Here is a 15,772-nt window from a genome sequence, read left to right as displayed (position 1 = left end):
GCATTTCAAATATATCACACAAGCACACATAGTCTGTATCCATATCATAGCGATTATACGTTTATATGTAGTATGTCTATTTTGTTGTGTTTATATTTTATAAATTGAGTGCGCCAATAAACATGCCATCCACGATGGCGTGAATTCGGTTTTTCTGTCTTTCTTCCATTTTCAAATTCACTGGAATTTATACAAATGCACACAATTATTTTTTTTTTTCGTGTTTCGTTCTCACTCCTGTGTATTTGGTGTTTGTGTGTGTATTGCAATATCAAGATTAAACACACATTGTGTGTCATTAAATGTACACAGATGCAAGAGAGAACAGTAATGTCGACGAACGATTGATTTTTTTCCACGATGTGCAATGGAATGATTAACGGAATGTTTAACGTATTTTGTGCGTTTATATTTTTGATTTATACATCATGGAAATGTTGAGCAATTTTCATTAGATTCTCTATTATTTTGACTATTTATCCCGGAGAAATTTTCAACGGCCTGAAAACCAAAAAAAAAATCCAATTCAAAGGGAATGATTGTTTTTTGGTTCAAATTCGTTGTGAATGCCCGAACTTGTATTTTCCACAGACTAAATAAATGTGCGCTTAGTAGAAGTGATTCGCTTCAATTCCAATTCTATTTATGCGTTCTTTTATGTAGGTACATGCATAGATATCGGCTCTCATATTTTATGCACTTTCGACTGCCGTTGATGCTGTTGCTGCTGCTAGCGAGCGACAGTCATTTTATTAGATGTCATGAAAACATGCAGTGCTTGCCGTCTGTGTGTCATTACTTCCCGTACGATTTCAATTACATATTACTACATTTTACTACTATGTTTATATTTATATTGCCCCTCGCCACAGAGCCAACACAATTCAACATACACACATATACAGAGCGAGAGAGAGATAGAGAAAATAGAAATATACAAGCGTATGCTGTCCAACTTACAGATGCACACAGATCCGAATGCTGGTATGGAACGAGAGGATTGTTCATTACATATAGAAACGTGCAATGACGATGGCGGAGAATCAACATACTAAAGAATGCGAAGTCGATTTATGTTGCGAACCAATTTCTCTCTCTGTGTGTGTATTTGTGTGTTTGGTTGTTGGAACACAGAGATAAACTGAAAAAGCAAGCGATTGTGCGAGCGACAGCAAATGTGTGGTATGTGTTTATTGTGCGCGTCAGTATTCGAGTTTTAGGGCAATGATCGATACATTAAACATTATTCATGTTTTGCGAGAACGAAAGAGACCGACTGAAGAAAAAATAATGAATTGAACAATAATAAATTCATCAATCGTTTGGTCAATGATTTGCCTATAAAAATTTGCCGATGTTCGATCAACGGAACATTATTCGAATTTGCTTTGGAATTTGAGATTTGATCGTTGTCACATCATTCTTTCTGTTTGTTTGCATTCTCTTCGTCGGCCATAGATTTTTGTTTGTTGGCAAAAAATAAAATTGCTGGAGTGAAATTCAAAGGAATTTGACCGATAATGTTAAATATTCATTTGCAGCGAAATTCCACAAATCAAACAAAATGTTCAGCGGAATCTGCGTGTATGCAATGTGTTGCTGTCGGAAGGTCTGGTTCTTCACTATGCCATACATATAATAACTACATCCGCACCATAAAACATGGTATCATATATGTATCATGTATCACGTATGAATTTAATGTTTGTATTTGCTTTTTAACCGTTTCTCACAGTCAATCTACCGTTGGAAGTTTTTTCTTCTTATTATTTATTATAACGTTGTTTTTTTATTCATTCTCTTCTCTCTCTCTTTACTCTGCCTATGGTTTCATTTTGTTTTACTTTGAGAATACTATGCGCGCGCTCTACTGCCTCAATTCTCTCCTTCTGATTAGCGCGCAATGTCAAAATAAGAGAAGAAGAAGACGAAAAAAAAACTTTCTCAAAAAAACTTTCAGGAATCTGTTGAGACTTTTCGACCAAGCGAATAATTCACAAGTCATTCATTTCCTTTTAACAATATTTCAATCGGGCGTATGCAAATTTGCATGCATTTTTTTTATCCAATTTTATGTACACATCAAATTGTGTTTGTATGCACTTTCAGATGCTTTTCGCGCGCAAAAAAAACATTGCTTATTCGATTGGCAAAACGAGACGTAAAATATTTGTACAGAAAATCAAACCGAATGCCATTAGTCTCTCTTGCATAAACGGGATAGCGGGAGAGGTGAAAAAGTGAACGATTGAATGAGACGAACATAGAGAAGAAAAAAAACCAAATATTTTTCGAAATGAACGATACACACAGCGAAAACGGAAACTATTCTGTTTACATTTTCTCTTTATATTGACTTTTGTTTTGATTTCTTTTTTGCTGTTATATTTTGTCATCGTGTTTCTTCGTTCTGAATTTTCTTTTGATATGACCGTTTATTCATGGAAACACTATCACACAAATGCGTTTTAATATCTATGTGTGTTTGTGTGTGCATTCTTTGACTGTGTGTCCTCTTTTTCCTTACGTCGAAATGGTCGGAGCATTCCGTTTCAAGAATTCCACGAACGATCGTAAATGGCGCCATAAAATTTAATAGTGTTGGGAAAATCAGAATCGTGTTACTATTCCGAAATTATCAAAATATATATATAAAAAGTCAAAAGAGATAAACAAAAAAGCAAGAATCGTTATTAGCTAGAAGCAAAAGAGAGGTCGACTAGAGCAAAAGACGAAGATGATGATGATGATGAAGAAGAAAAATAGAATCAAACAACTTGTAACTTGTTTGAATTGATAACAACTGGATGTCAAATGTAAATGAAATTTGGCTTGATGAGGAATTTTCAACAGCAAACATACCAACGTGCACGAACGAAAGAAAATAACGAATTCTTCTTCTATTTTTTGGTGTGTGTGTGTGTTTTAGATAGACAAATTGTGTGAAATAATAAACCGAATCATAGTGCATGCTCTCTTTTAAAAACTTGTATAAATCATTCGAACAAACGTGATATTCATTGAAACGCTGACGAAAAACCGTTTAAATTTTAACTCAAAAAATTCAGTGACAAATTTAACACCGAATATGGTCAAGTCAAATGAAATGTAAACGTTTTATTCCTCTATCGCAGCACATTTTGAGAGGTCAATGCGCTCATTTTTTTTGTACACTTCCAAAGAAAACTATTTACAAAAACATCAGATTTTGTTGTTGTTCAGTTCATTTGAATGCTCATGCATGTATGTGTCGCTTACTCGGTTTGTGTATGAGTAAGCATGTAGTGTCCAAATATCCAATATACAAAAATTAATAGAATTGGTGTTGGACACACATTCATAATAAAGGTTTAATTAAGATTGAATATGTCGATACGGCGTAAAAATGTTTTTTTTTTCGGTAATTTTCTTTCGGTTGTTTTCTTGAAATTTGGCCCATTGTTCATATCTTTAGGTGTTTATGTGCTTATTTATGTATTGGTTATATGTAAATATGTGCCGTCCATTGGCATTATGGTAATGTGGTATAGCGGCTGTTATTCCAGCTCAATTACATTTCCAAAAAAAAGAGTTTCAACCAATGCCAAAGACATTTTTTTCTATTCATTTTTCATAGTTTTACACCGATCTCATAATTGAGTGTCCGGGTGTAGGTGAACATATTCTTATGAACTGCACACAACTTTGTACAAAACATAAATCTATGATGTTATTTTGAATACATTTCTCGAAAGCAATCTAAACCAGAGATTACTATGCAAATATTTGAATTTGTGTGTGCCTTTTTTTTCTTTTTTTCTTCACACACAACACATACGCGCTCTCATAATAAAAGACGAAAAACATACATGGAACCGTTTGAATCTTTCAGTGACTATGTTAAATGAAATGAAACTCTTGGCACGTTGAAGTGGCCACATTTAATCGTGAAAAACGAATTGAAACTGAGAACAAGCAAAGTAATGAGAAAACCAAAAAAAAAAAAAACCAAACAAACAAACCGAATAGTATCGAAGAGGAAAAGCAAAAAACCTCTAATGAACACAAAATACTTCACGGCAATAACTAAATAAAATTGTGCAATATCACATTTCTAGAGATGGAGAGAGAATAACAACAAATATTGTTTACATACCGTCGAGATGTGAGAAAATCACTGAAACAAAAAACAACACAGAGAATCGAGCAACGAAGAACAAAAAATAAAACACACACACACATAGAGAGAGAGGGAGAGAGAGAGAGTAAGAAAACGCGACAATAAACCGTAACCAGCCAAGATATCCACATCATTACTATATGCGATGGAATAAACGAGTATCGATGTACCCAATGTAGCGCCTCGTCGAATATTAGCGTTATAGAGCGCACTTGCGCCCGAATACACGTGGGAGATAGAGAGAGAATGAGAGAAAAGAATGAAAGAAAAATCAAATAATCTCACAGCATTTTGTATGCGATCATTGATTTTGACTTCAATGAAATAAAATCAAATGTTTGGAATTTTCTCTTTCACACAATTAAATATGTGCTAATATATCTATCTGCATCAAGTGGGTTTTTGATAATGAGCATGTGTCTGTCTGTCGATCTGTCTGTTTGTGTTGAGCTTAACGTACCAACACGTAGGCCACATAAATTCATGAATGAAATTTTAATTTTCTTCGGCTCGTCGGTGCGAGAGAGCGTTGTTTTTTTCTTTATCTCTTCATTTTGTTCTTCACTTATTATTGCACACATTTATCTAGCCAATCATATTGCTTCATTCAATACTCTAGTTTTGTATTGATCATAATTCATTGATGTGTGTGCGTGGCCACTTAGCTATGCTCATCCGAATAGAAAGTCATTTCAGTTGAAATAAAACAAACTAGCCAAACAAAACAATCAAACGAAAAAAAATGCACATTTTTTTTCGTACAGTATGGAAAACGAACATACGAAACAGCAGCAAAAACAAAGAAACGACATTCAAATCCACACAAAGAGATGCATGCGCTCCTTTTGTTGTCTGCATTTTGCGTTGGAACGTTGGCCGAAAGTCCATAAGTCATTTACTCCATAAACTTGACAACACACACACACACACACACACACACACACACACAAATATATATATACAAGAAAAGAAATGATTGTAAAGCGCTTGTATTTTATATAGTGAGATGTTGAATGCATTTGTGAAATTCTTTTCATCATGTCTGCGCGAAATATATCGCGAATGGTGAATGAGCGCAGAACATGCTTGTGCGAAGCATACAGAACAAACGGAGTCAAGAACGGAACAACGACAACAGAAATAAAACAAGAATAAGAAGAGATGGAGAGCGAAAGAGAAAGAACGAATAAAAGAATGCGGCAAGACAAATCAACGTAATCGTAAATGCCGTTGAATGTCTGAATGTCTAGGTCTTCTGCTGCATTCGCGATAAATACAACAACAATAAATGCTTGATTATCTCTTTCAACGTATCTCTGTCTGTGCCATGCTAACGGAATTCGTGCATCGATGGTATGCGCGCTCACACAAACACACACACACATTTGCATTTGTCTACCAAGATGAATTCAAACAATCAAATGGTCACTGGTTCAAACCACCAAAGCCAAATACATTTTTCTACGTTACCGATCGTCAAATATCAGTTTTTGTTTTTGGTTATTATTTCTTGAATCGTTTTCCTCAAGACAAAAACAAACACGGATTATTATTTTTTTTATGTGCGTAAGCAATTGAAGTATTTATTTGATTGAACTTGGTTATTAATAGCAATGTCTATTGCATATATTCAAGTGACATTAATGGGCCTAGAGATTTGTGGTTTGTGGAACACAATTCAACGAATATGATTGCATTTTCATGATTCAGTCCCATTTCAAGCGATTGATTCATTCCGATTCATCATCAATTTGTGATGTTTGAATACAACAAACGTTCAAGTTCACAATTGGAGCAAATATTTATTCTGCGACATATGTAAATAAAATTCTACGCTACAATCATATTCATTGCTGCCTATTTGTAATAACGTGCATTTTTTTCCAATTCTTATCTTTTCTACGTGTTTTTTTCTTTTTATTATGAATAAATCAATGAATGAATGAAATATTCAGCTCAATGCACACTAACACGCATCAGTGTGCTGTTAGAATGATCGTATGATTCGATTGTGCTGCGTAAATTTGGCGGGAATGCTCAGCTAATGAATGTGTATTTCATTTCCATTTGATATGCTTGATTAAATCGTTCGATTTTTATACTTTAAACAAAAAAGTAAATACGATGAAAGCACTATTGAATGTGCCAGAAGCCATTTATTAGGCAATGAATCGATAAGATTAATTGAATTCGATACGATTACCGTGCAAGTAAAGAGCAAACGAAAAGAATTTAAAACCGCGTGCAAACTCATACAAAAACATTTGTAGCGTTACTTGCTTACGCATAACGCCTCAAAATCGTCTCAAAATTACAAGTTTTCACATGTGCCAGAAAAGTATTAAAAAAAGTATAGACACTTCCGGTATTAAATTCTATATTTGTATGAAAAAAAACTAAAATGTACACCGTTTCACAAACTGTGAGAGGCCTGTCTGTGTATGTGTGTCCAGGATCGTGTATGGCTACTATATGTATTAGACAAAGAATGAAAAAAGGTCTACAACTGTCAGCTTAAGAAAAGACGACGAAGAAGACGAAAGAAAAAATGCGCGCGTGTGGCGGCGGCCAAACGAATACAAATATTCAATTCGCTCTCCGACCAACTTCTGGACATCAATGTGATAAAATGATTCACGCTTGCGACGAAAAAGCACATGTGTCCGCTTAGTACACACAGCTCATACCGATTTGTCCATGAATCAGTTTCTAGCGAGAGCATTGCGTCTCACATACACACATTGTATCCAAATAGATTGAATGCTACTACTACAATTACACCAACTACTACTACAACCAACGAACGAAAAAAAAAAATCGAACCATACGCAAGTCGCATGCTTCGTAATGCACGTCAACATTAGAGAGAAGTAAAAATGGTTTTAACACACCAAAAAAAAAAACTAAAGGACAGACGAAAAATTCTGAAGCAAAACTATTCTTATGTATGAACACGAACATATCATACAAAATGTAATCTAACAGACAGCCGACGACAACGACTACGTCTGTGGAAAAAAAAGATGAAGAGAATAAAGCGAAGAGAAGAGAATACAACACAAGAAAGAAAAAAAACAATAACAACAACAACTGAGAAATAGTGCCCGACAAATCTAGCTTATACGAAGCGAGCGAAACGACAGAAGATAAAGTAGACTTAACCACATAGAAAACATACATGTATGCAATGATTGATATTTTTTTGAACGATGACGACAGAGAGGGAATATAGCCACATAAATTACGCACGTTGAACAAAGACAAACGCCTCTGTAGTCTGTACAGTCTCTTTCTCGGTACGTAAATTTGTTGTTGTTGTTGTTTCTTTTTTTTCTTCTTTCGTTCTTCGTGTGCCTTTACGTTTGCTTTTCCGTTTTCTTTTTTGTTCATTTTTTTTCTTCTTCAATTTAGCCGCTTATTTGGATTCTACGTACGTTCCAATCAATGGATTCTTAGTTGTACTATATAACGAAGGAAACAAAGGACTCGAGAACGAACCCAAACAAAAATGCACATAAAAAAACGAAACGAAAAATCGTTCTTTTTTTATGAGCATAAAAAAATATATACAACTTGTCTGCATAATAGAAATAATTTTTCTTTCCGTATGAAAAGAGACAAAAAAAAATGTTGTATTTGGACCCGTTAGTGAATCTTTGGTTTTTTTTTTTTATCTGTCTTCGGTATTTTTTCGTTGTTGTTGTTTCGTTTTCGAATTTATTCTAAAGATTCAATGAGCATGTGTCGTCGCATGTGTGTATTTTTACATTACAACCCTATTTTGTCGTCTTCGTAGCCGCCGCCGTCGTTGTAGTTGTTGTTGTCGTCTTCGTCGTTGTGGACGTCGCGTTCAACGTCGTCGTTAGACACCATTCTGTATAGCTATAGAATGATGATTCTATTTCACATGCGTATGTGCGTTTGATATTTTCAAGCATGATGCTTGTTTCAGGAAATAGACAAGCTGTTGCATACATTTAATTATTGTTTTTATACCAAAAAAAAAAATATTTTTATTATTATTATTTGATGAGTTTGTATGCATTGAAGTCCTTTTGTTGCAAAACGTGCGCTCATTTTGAATCGAAAATTAAAGAGAGAACTATATGAATTTACCGTGGCATTTCTTGTAAAAAAAAGAGACAATTTCGAATTAAATCGAATTGTAATGGCACGCCATGCTTCCACTTTAGTGTCGTACAAAATATGTATACATACATAAAAGAAAAGAACGCACGCACACTTTGACCGGTGTGTGTGCGTATACGTTTATTGTGGTGCGTGTTTGTATTGAAAGAGAGACAGAGATGGAAAGAGCACGCTCCAATATGGAAAAAAAGATATAAAAAGGCGGAAATACTATCACAAAATCTTTTTTTTAATAGCCTCTGTGTTAGAATTTCGTGAATTCCAGAAAAAGCTAATCCTGAATTCAACACATTCATTCAATTATGTATACTCTCTTTATGATTTCCGATTACATTACATGTGCTACTAATAACACGCATTTAACGCGAACTTTGGACCGCAATTTTACATTATTATTTCTTTTTTTTTCGTCATTTGTTTTTTTTTTTTCGTCATTTGTTTTTTTTTTGAGGATTTTATTTTGTGTAACTTTTGAGTTACTTATTATCGTCGTTGGGCTACTGTAAATGATATATCTTTTATTTCCCATATAAATCATACATTTTTCGAGCCAATGTGCTTCTTTTTCATAATTAGAAGGAGAGAAAATTTCAAAAATGAAATAAATATTTGTGACAAACAACCGTATGAAATGAAAAAGCACATTACGCTTTGTGCGTAAATTCCATTGATTTTTCACACATAAATTTATCAATATCAATTTCAAACGAGACAATAAAATGTAACCGAATATTAAAAAATATTCTAGAAAATGTGAAATTAAATTTGACGACTGATACACACCGCGCACCGCAGTTTGGGCGTTGTTATGTGTTGTTGTTGTCAAACATTTTCTCTGGGCTCAGTTAAAACCAAAGTTATTCCCGCGCAATTGTCGCGCAGAGAAGAAGTGAAAAATCGCAAATGCTCACAATCGCTATGGCTATGTTATACCACAATGAATAAATGAAAATGAAACTTTTTCGAATTCCGCCGGCTTACAATTTAAACGAACAAAAACGAATTCACTTATTTCGAATGCGAAACGGGACTAAGAAGTTTTTCGATTTTTCTCGTTAATCCCAGCATTATTTTGTGCGTTCACTTCTGTTTGCTGTTCTATGTTTTATGGTATAATCCATAGATTTTCAATGCGCGCTTAATCCTTACTGCCATATATTTTGTAGACAGAGATATAGTTATTTTTTTTCGACATTCTCGTTCCCAACGATTCGAACCAAAGACAAATGCTATTTTAACCTCTAGCTCCAAAAAATAATAATAATAATTAAATATGTGATGCATCTGAATCATTAATGTTGCGAAAAACAAAAGAAAAAAAAATATGTATCAATCACCACATCTTTGGGTTGATTGCCCATTGAGTTGTTGACCGAATCCACGACAGAAGACAAATTATCATTGTCGATCTGCTTTATTGGTTTTCGTTAAGTTGCTTCTTCTCAAAATGGCGGCGTGTAAACAATACAGCCTTTCACGCACACCCAAATACCAAACTGAAATACCACAACGACAACAGTAACGGCAACAGCAACGGCAACGGAAAATACAGGCGAGTCAAAATTCTCATCCATTGGATATTTACTCTACTAGAACTAAAATGCACATGTCGCGTATCCGTCCATCTATTCGATATTTGAGGCTCGTTTCTGTTCGTTATTATGATGATTATATATATATTTTTTTTGTGCCGTCTTGGCGTGTGTATTGTGTTGCTTTTAATTTTATTTTTTATTTTAAAATTTCGGTTATATTTCAGTTTTATTTGAATCGTTCAAATATTTTCCACAACCCTATGTACGGACATGTACGGCTTCAACCATTCAAACGTAAATGGATTTTAAGGATATTCTTTTTAGTCATAGCACATTTTGGTTTTTCGCTCTTCTCTTACAATTTCTCTTTCGCTCGTTTTCTTGCACGCTCTCTTTCATTCTCTCTTTTTCTTAGTTAAAACATATTGAAAATTTGAAGAAAAAAAAAAACAATTTTTTTTATTCATGCTATGATCACATTTTATGTTGAATTATTTTTTTTTCTGTTAAATTTTGAATCAGCAAAATATAAAATACGCACCGGTAATAAATTATCTTTGCACTTTATTCGATACTTTTTGTGAAACTGATGAGACACCATTTTAAATGTATATAGATTTTATTTTGTTCACTTAAATACGCTTTTAAATTCCATTCGATGGAAAAAAAATGGAATTTCTTTTATTGAAAATATGCGACGAAAAAAAAAACGGTTCGTCAATCAAAAACTATTGACAGAGAAAAAAATATGCTTGCTTCATTCTGTCTTTGAACGGAGACAGCGCAAAACAACGGATAAAACCATCCCAACTATAACAGCGCACCAATTCGAACTAATTTATCCACAGTTCATATAACCTAATACAAGTATCACAATTTTGTGTGAAACAGAGTCGACCAAGTGGTGCGACAGAGCCAACTATACGAATGCGGTAGACAAGCATCGTGTTTTTCAACTAGCGTATTTTTCATTGTGTATTCATGGTGCGTGTAATGTGATTCTTGCGCTTGGTTGTATCGATGCAATTGTATTGGTGCGTACGGTAATCTTCGTTGTGTGTTTGCGCGCATAATGGTATTTGTAAGTGGCATTGCGTACATAGCATGCAGGGCCGTGCCTATGTCTGCTGTCTGTATACTTATGTGTGCTTGAGTGAGTGAGTGAGTGAGTGAGCGTGTGTATTCATGTGCGCTTTGTAGTAGTTTTACACGGTGTGTGTGTGTGTGTGTGTCGTCGACATACAATCAATTCGTTTGGTTCTTTTAAATGGCATGGACATGAAAGAGACAACGCAAATGAAATATGTATGTACTACATACTAAGCCTGAGCCTATGTAGACGCTATACATTTAGACGCGCCAAGTAAAAATGTCTGAGTATTTATGGCTGAGAGAAGAGCGAAGAGAAAAAAACGCCACACACACGAAATGTTTAATCGAATAATGAACGTTGTAGGTATACACACATATCGTTTGTTCAATCGTTATTTTCTATGTTTGTGTATACATAGATGATCGCATATAAAAGGTGAATAGTCGCATCCAACATTTTTTTCCTCTTCATTTTCATCGTCATCGTCGTCGTCGTCTTCATCTGCTTTTTTCTACTACTACTTGTACTACTACTACTATTACTATTATTATTATGATTATTATTATTTTTTCTTTTCCTCTTTTTCGGTCGATGAATCTTTATCTCCTCGTAAAGGTTTCTACGCTTTAATTTTCACTCTGTCCAATTCTTATGTGCATATAAACTATATATACGTTGTGACTAAATGTGTGTACATTTCATTTGCCGTATTTTCCATTTCTTCTCTCGTTTGTTCAGTTATTTCTCGTTGCTCATGTGCTGTCTTCTATTCATCCAGTTTATTGTGGGAAACGCTTATTTTTTTCCTACTTCCTTATAGCGAGCGTTCACTCTCTTTCTCTCTCTCTCTCTCTCTCTCTTGCTCTCTCAGAGTTGAGAAACTGTAACCATTCTACTCAAAAGCGCAAATATAAATGAAAGTTTCATAACATTTCAAAGACGTCATTGAAAATAGGTGAAATTATGCAAATCGAAGAAGCATACCACAAAAAACACGCGCATCACATTTGCCTCATCGTTCCCGCATTGTTTATTACACACGTGAGGAATTTATTGAAAATGATAGGTATCTTATCATACCAATAATCTTTTGCATATTTTCTTGGTCATTCATCAACTGATAAAATGTGTTAGCGATTTGCTTTCGGAATTCGATCACTAAATACGAAACACTATTTGAACAAGAGAAAAAAAAAGAATTCCATTCAAATATGATACAAAAAAAACTTATCATACACACATTCATATAATATTTTTTGTCTATCATCAACATCATCATCTCTGTCGTTGTCAGCCTGCGAACTTTCTGCTGTTCGTTATCTGTGCATCACAAGTGCTTGTGATCACTTCCATTCATTGCGATTTTCATGAATGAAACTCAATGATAGTCATAGACATGTCAAATAAGTTGCATTTATGTGTGTTTGTGCGTGAATGAAAGAGAGCACGATTTTTTTTTTATAATAAATAAATTGAGTTGCTCATTCTCTTCCATGGTGTGATAGAACGTTGCATGTCGCACTATGTATGTTTATTTGCACATGGGCACACACAGATATTGATGGTTGAACCAATAATTTTCAATTTTTGAATTATAAAAAATGCATCAAAAAGAGCGAGTAAGAGATACAGAAAAGAAAAAAACCCAGCAGAAAACAAAAAGAGAATGAAAGCGAAAAAAGGCACAAATAAAATAAACAACAAAAAATAATAGAGCGTATTCATGTCAATATGTTATCTGTTCAAATAAATAGCATTCAGTGGGTATCCGGTGAATGTCAGAAAATTTCTTCAGAATAATAACAAACGTAAAAACAATCAATCTATGTAGCGAAAAATGTGCGCTTGTGTGTTATGACGGGAATCAACAGAGGCAATCGGGAGACAAAGAAAGAGAGGTGAGAGGGGGGGCAGACAAAGAATGAAATTGAATGAACATGTTCTTTGTTATTATAATCAATGTTCGAGTACATTGAAAATAAAATGGAAACTAGAACAGTCGTAGCGTTTGTGTATTGAAAGCGAGACGTTGAAGTGAACATATAGTATCTACTACTATTACAAACGATTTATTCACTCTGTTGCCGTTTTTTTTTTTCATCATAGGAACTCCATATTGGAGAACACGCGCTTTTATTCGGCCACAACGTAAATTCAGTGTGACCAATCGACAAAATCAACGGTATAAATGACGTTCATTTGATGATTTGACGAGAAGCACGTGTTCTAAATATAACTGAAATTGATTTCGGAACCGATTTGTAAAAGGCTTTTTGTTTTTTTCTCGGTTCAATGCGAATTGTTTTAGTTTTTTTTTTTTTTTTTTTTTTTTCAATGTTTATTCGTCAATAAACATGTAATTCAATTAAAATTCTAAATGGCTACGTAGTAAGTGGCCACATATGTTCATTGCGAAAGAAATGAAGTTATACATTTCAATGTTATTTTGGTAAATTTAAATGGTTCAGTGTTCGATGATGACACTGGATTGCATCCATCCATCCACATACCAATGTTTATTAATCAAAATGGCGCGAACATCGACTACATTGGTTTTTTCTCTTTCTCTATCTTCACACAAGATTCTTTGTCCATGGGTATTTGTTTATATGTATGAGTGTGCGGAGTAGGTTCAGGATACTATTAGACGCGCATTCTTTTGTAGCATTCTTTTTCATTTCTTATTTCAGGAATAAAGTTTCTTCACACATGCACGAGAGTAATTAGTGACGAGAAATGCTCTTCAACTTTGTTTTTTTTTTGTGTGTGAATTTTCCCCGTTCTTTTCCCTACTTTCGATTTATTTACGTCAAAAATTCAGTATTTTTCCATTTTGATTAATCTGAAAATGATTTAGTAAAAGAATCAATGTGAATTTCCACAAAAAAAAACAAGAATACGAAGAAGAAACAGTTAAAAAAACCGGTGATTCTGCGCACAACATATAAGCGAGCAAGTAAAGCAACTTTGTTGAAGCTCATCGAAACACGATGAAAAAAATAACGTAACGAAGACACATCCAGTATTTCATACAGTGTTTCATACAGAAGAAAAGGTTAAGTAAGTATGTTTTACACAAATATCAGAAATACGCATACATGTGCGCATGCGCGTGTGTATTTGGATTTCAATCGCCAGACATACATTGAGATAAACGTATCAGGGCACATGTTACGTTTTTCGAACAACCGAAAAAAAAAACAACAAATTCAACATCTACACAAAATAAAAAGCCAACGACGAAAAACAGAAGAGAGAAAACAACAACCAAATTGCGATTGTATTGAATGATCTTCATTGGTTTCTCTCACAATAGTGCCCGCCTTCTTCGCATTCGAATGTGGGAAGCCGAAATCGTTTATCAGTGTGTTTGTTTGCTTTTATCGCTTGCGACCATGGAATTATTTGTTATTCAACAGTTAAAAAACATTATATTAATCGCAAAATTCCGATCCAAATTCATCTCCGAAAAACGTTTTTATTTGTTCATATACACTTATTTCTCTGTGTCTATCTCTCTTTCTCTCGCTCTATCTCAATTTTGCATGTATTTACATATGCCATTGGTGTGAACCAATTTCGTGAAATGCCACGAATTGCGAACAAATCGCGCATGTTTTCATTCATGAAAACCAATGAGTAACACGCCGTTAAACTGGTAATCGCACAAACCACGTGGTCATCGTCACCCGCCATTTTATGATTGAGCTAACTAATGAGCTATTGTCGCGTTTGCACAAAACGAAACATCTTCGCTTTCGATCGAATTTTTGATCGAATTTTTCGTATTGCACACAATTTTTTTTTCAATTTCAGTTCAAAACACATGTATTTATTTGATTTTAGCTTTTTAGCATGTATAAAGTTCCAATATAACTCGTTATATTTGAGGGTAAAATAGTTGTTTACAATTTCCATTGAATGGTATTCAATTTACGATGCCGAAACAGAAAAGAAGCAAAAAGCAATGAAGTTTGCCAATTCAGAATTGCGGTGCATACCATAAATCATATTGAGAGATATTCCATTTAAGAGTGCATATATAATGCCATTTCAGACTGACTATGCACGCCGAAACGCGCGTTTCTTCCCGCCTTTTCCAATTTCGGTGCATCGAGAATGATGTTATCACGATTAACTGCGACAAAATAAAAAAGAACGAAGAAGTAGCAATAGCAACAGTGCTGACAGAGCAACAACAAAGCCAATAGCGCTACCACGTAAAAATCCCATAAAAATTATTGAACTAAAAATGTGTGTGTGTGTGTGTCAGAGGGAGAGAGAGAGAGAGTGAGTGAGAGAGAGAGAAATATACACATATGCACAAGAAATACACATATACAATTGGCATGGGCAAAGTTGCCAGGAATGCAGTCAGACTCCTTATTTCGTAGGCAAAAATGTTAAATTCTCTTCATCGCTTCATTCGTCTCTCTTACTATCGTTGCTCTTTTTTTATTATTATTATTTTCTTTTTTATCTGCAACGGTGCTGTTTTCATGAAACTTGTTGTTTTTACGTGTGCACTTTAACCATATTCGTTTTCCACCACGATCCGCATACAAATCTTCGCTTTTTTTGTTGTTGTCCGAAAGAAAAATATATGTATATAGCAAAGAATTGTGGAAAATGAAGAACAAACTCGATAGAATTTTCTCTCTCTGTGTTTTTTTTTCGATTGCTCTCTTTTCAAATTATAATCGTAACAATGGTAAAAAGTTGTATGAGTTTTCTTTGCAAAATGATTTTTGGCATTTCGGAAAAAGAAAACTAATGAAAAATGGAGACAGAGGGCGAAGGGGGTTGAAGTGAAAGAGTGGATAAAACATGGAAATA

The 15,772-nt window shown here is 34.3% G+C and overlaps 1 protein-coding gene across 3 annotated transcripts in view; it reads right to left on the bottom strand.

Annotated features, from left to right (window-relative positions):
- Positions 1–15,772, bottom strand: part of LOC116347119 (serine/threonine-protein phosphatase 4 regulatory subunit 1-like) — a 52,553-nt gene that overhangs the window by 17,400 nt on the left and 19,381 nt on the right. The window contains exon 1 of one of the 3 annotated variants that reach the window (XM_031777557.1): positions 10,385–10,657. The exons of the other annotated variants lie outside the window; for them this stretch is intronic. The gene's annotated coding sequence lies outside the window, so the exon portion shown is untranslated. Of the gene's footprint in view, positions 1–10,384; positions 10,658–15,772 lie in introns of those variants that run through there. 3 annotated transcript variants of the gene reach the window in all.

This window comes from Contarinia nasturtii, unplaced genomic scaffold (assembly GCF_009176525.2).
Source record: "Contarinia nasturtii isolate CC-2019 unplaced genomic scaffold, AAFC_CNas_1.1 Cnas_scaffold_1699, whole genome shotgun sequence".
Lineage (NCBI taxonomy): Eukaryota > Metazoa > Arthropoda > Insecta > Diptera > Cecidomyiidae > Contarinia > Contarinia nasturtii.
Note: the sequence above shows the minus strand (reverse complement) of the source record. Positions and strands in the feature narration are given on the sequence as shown.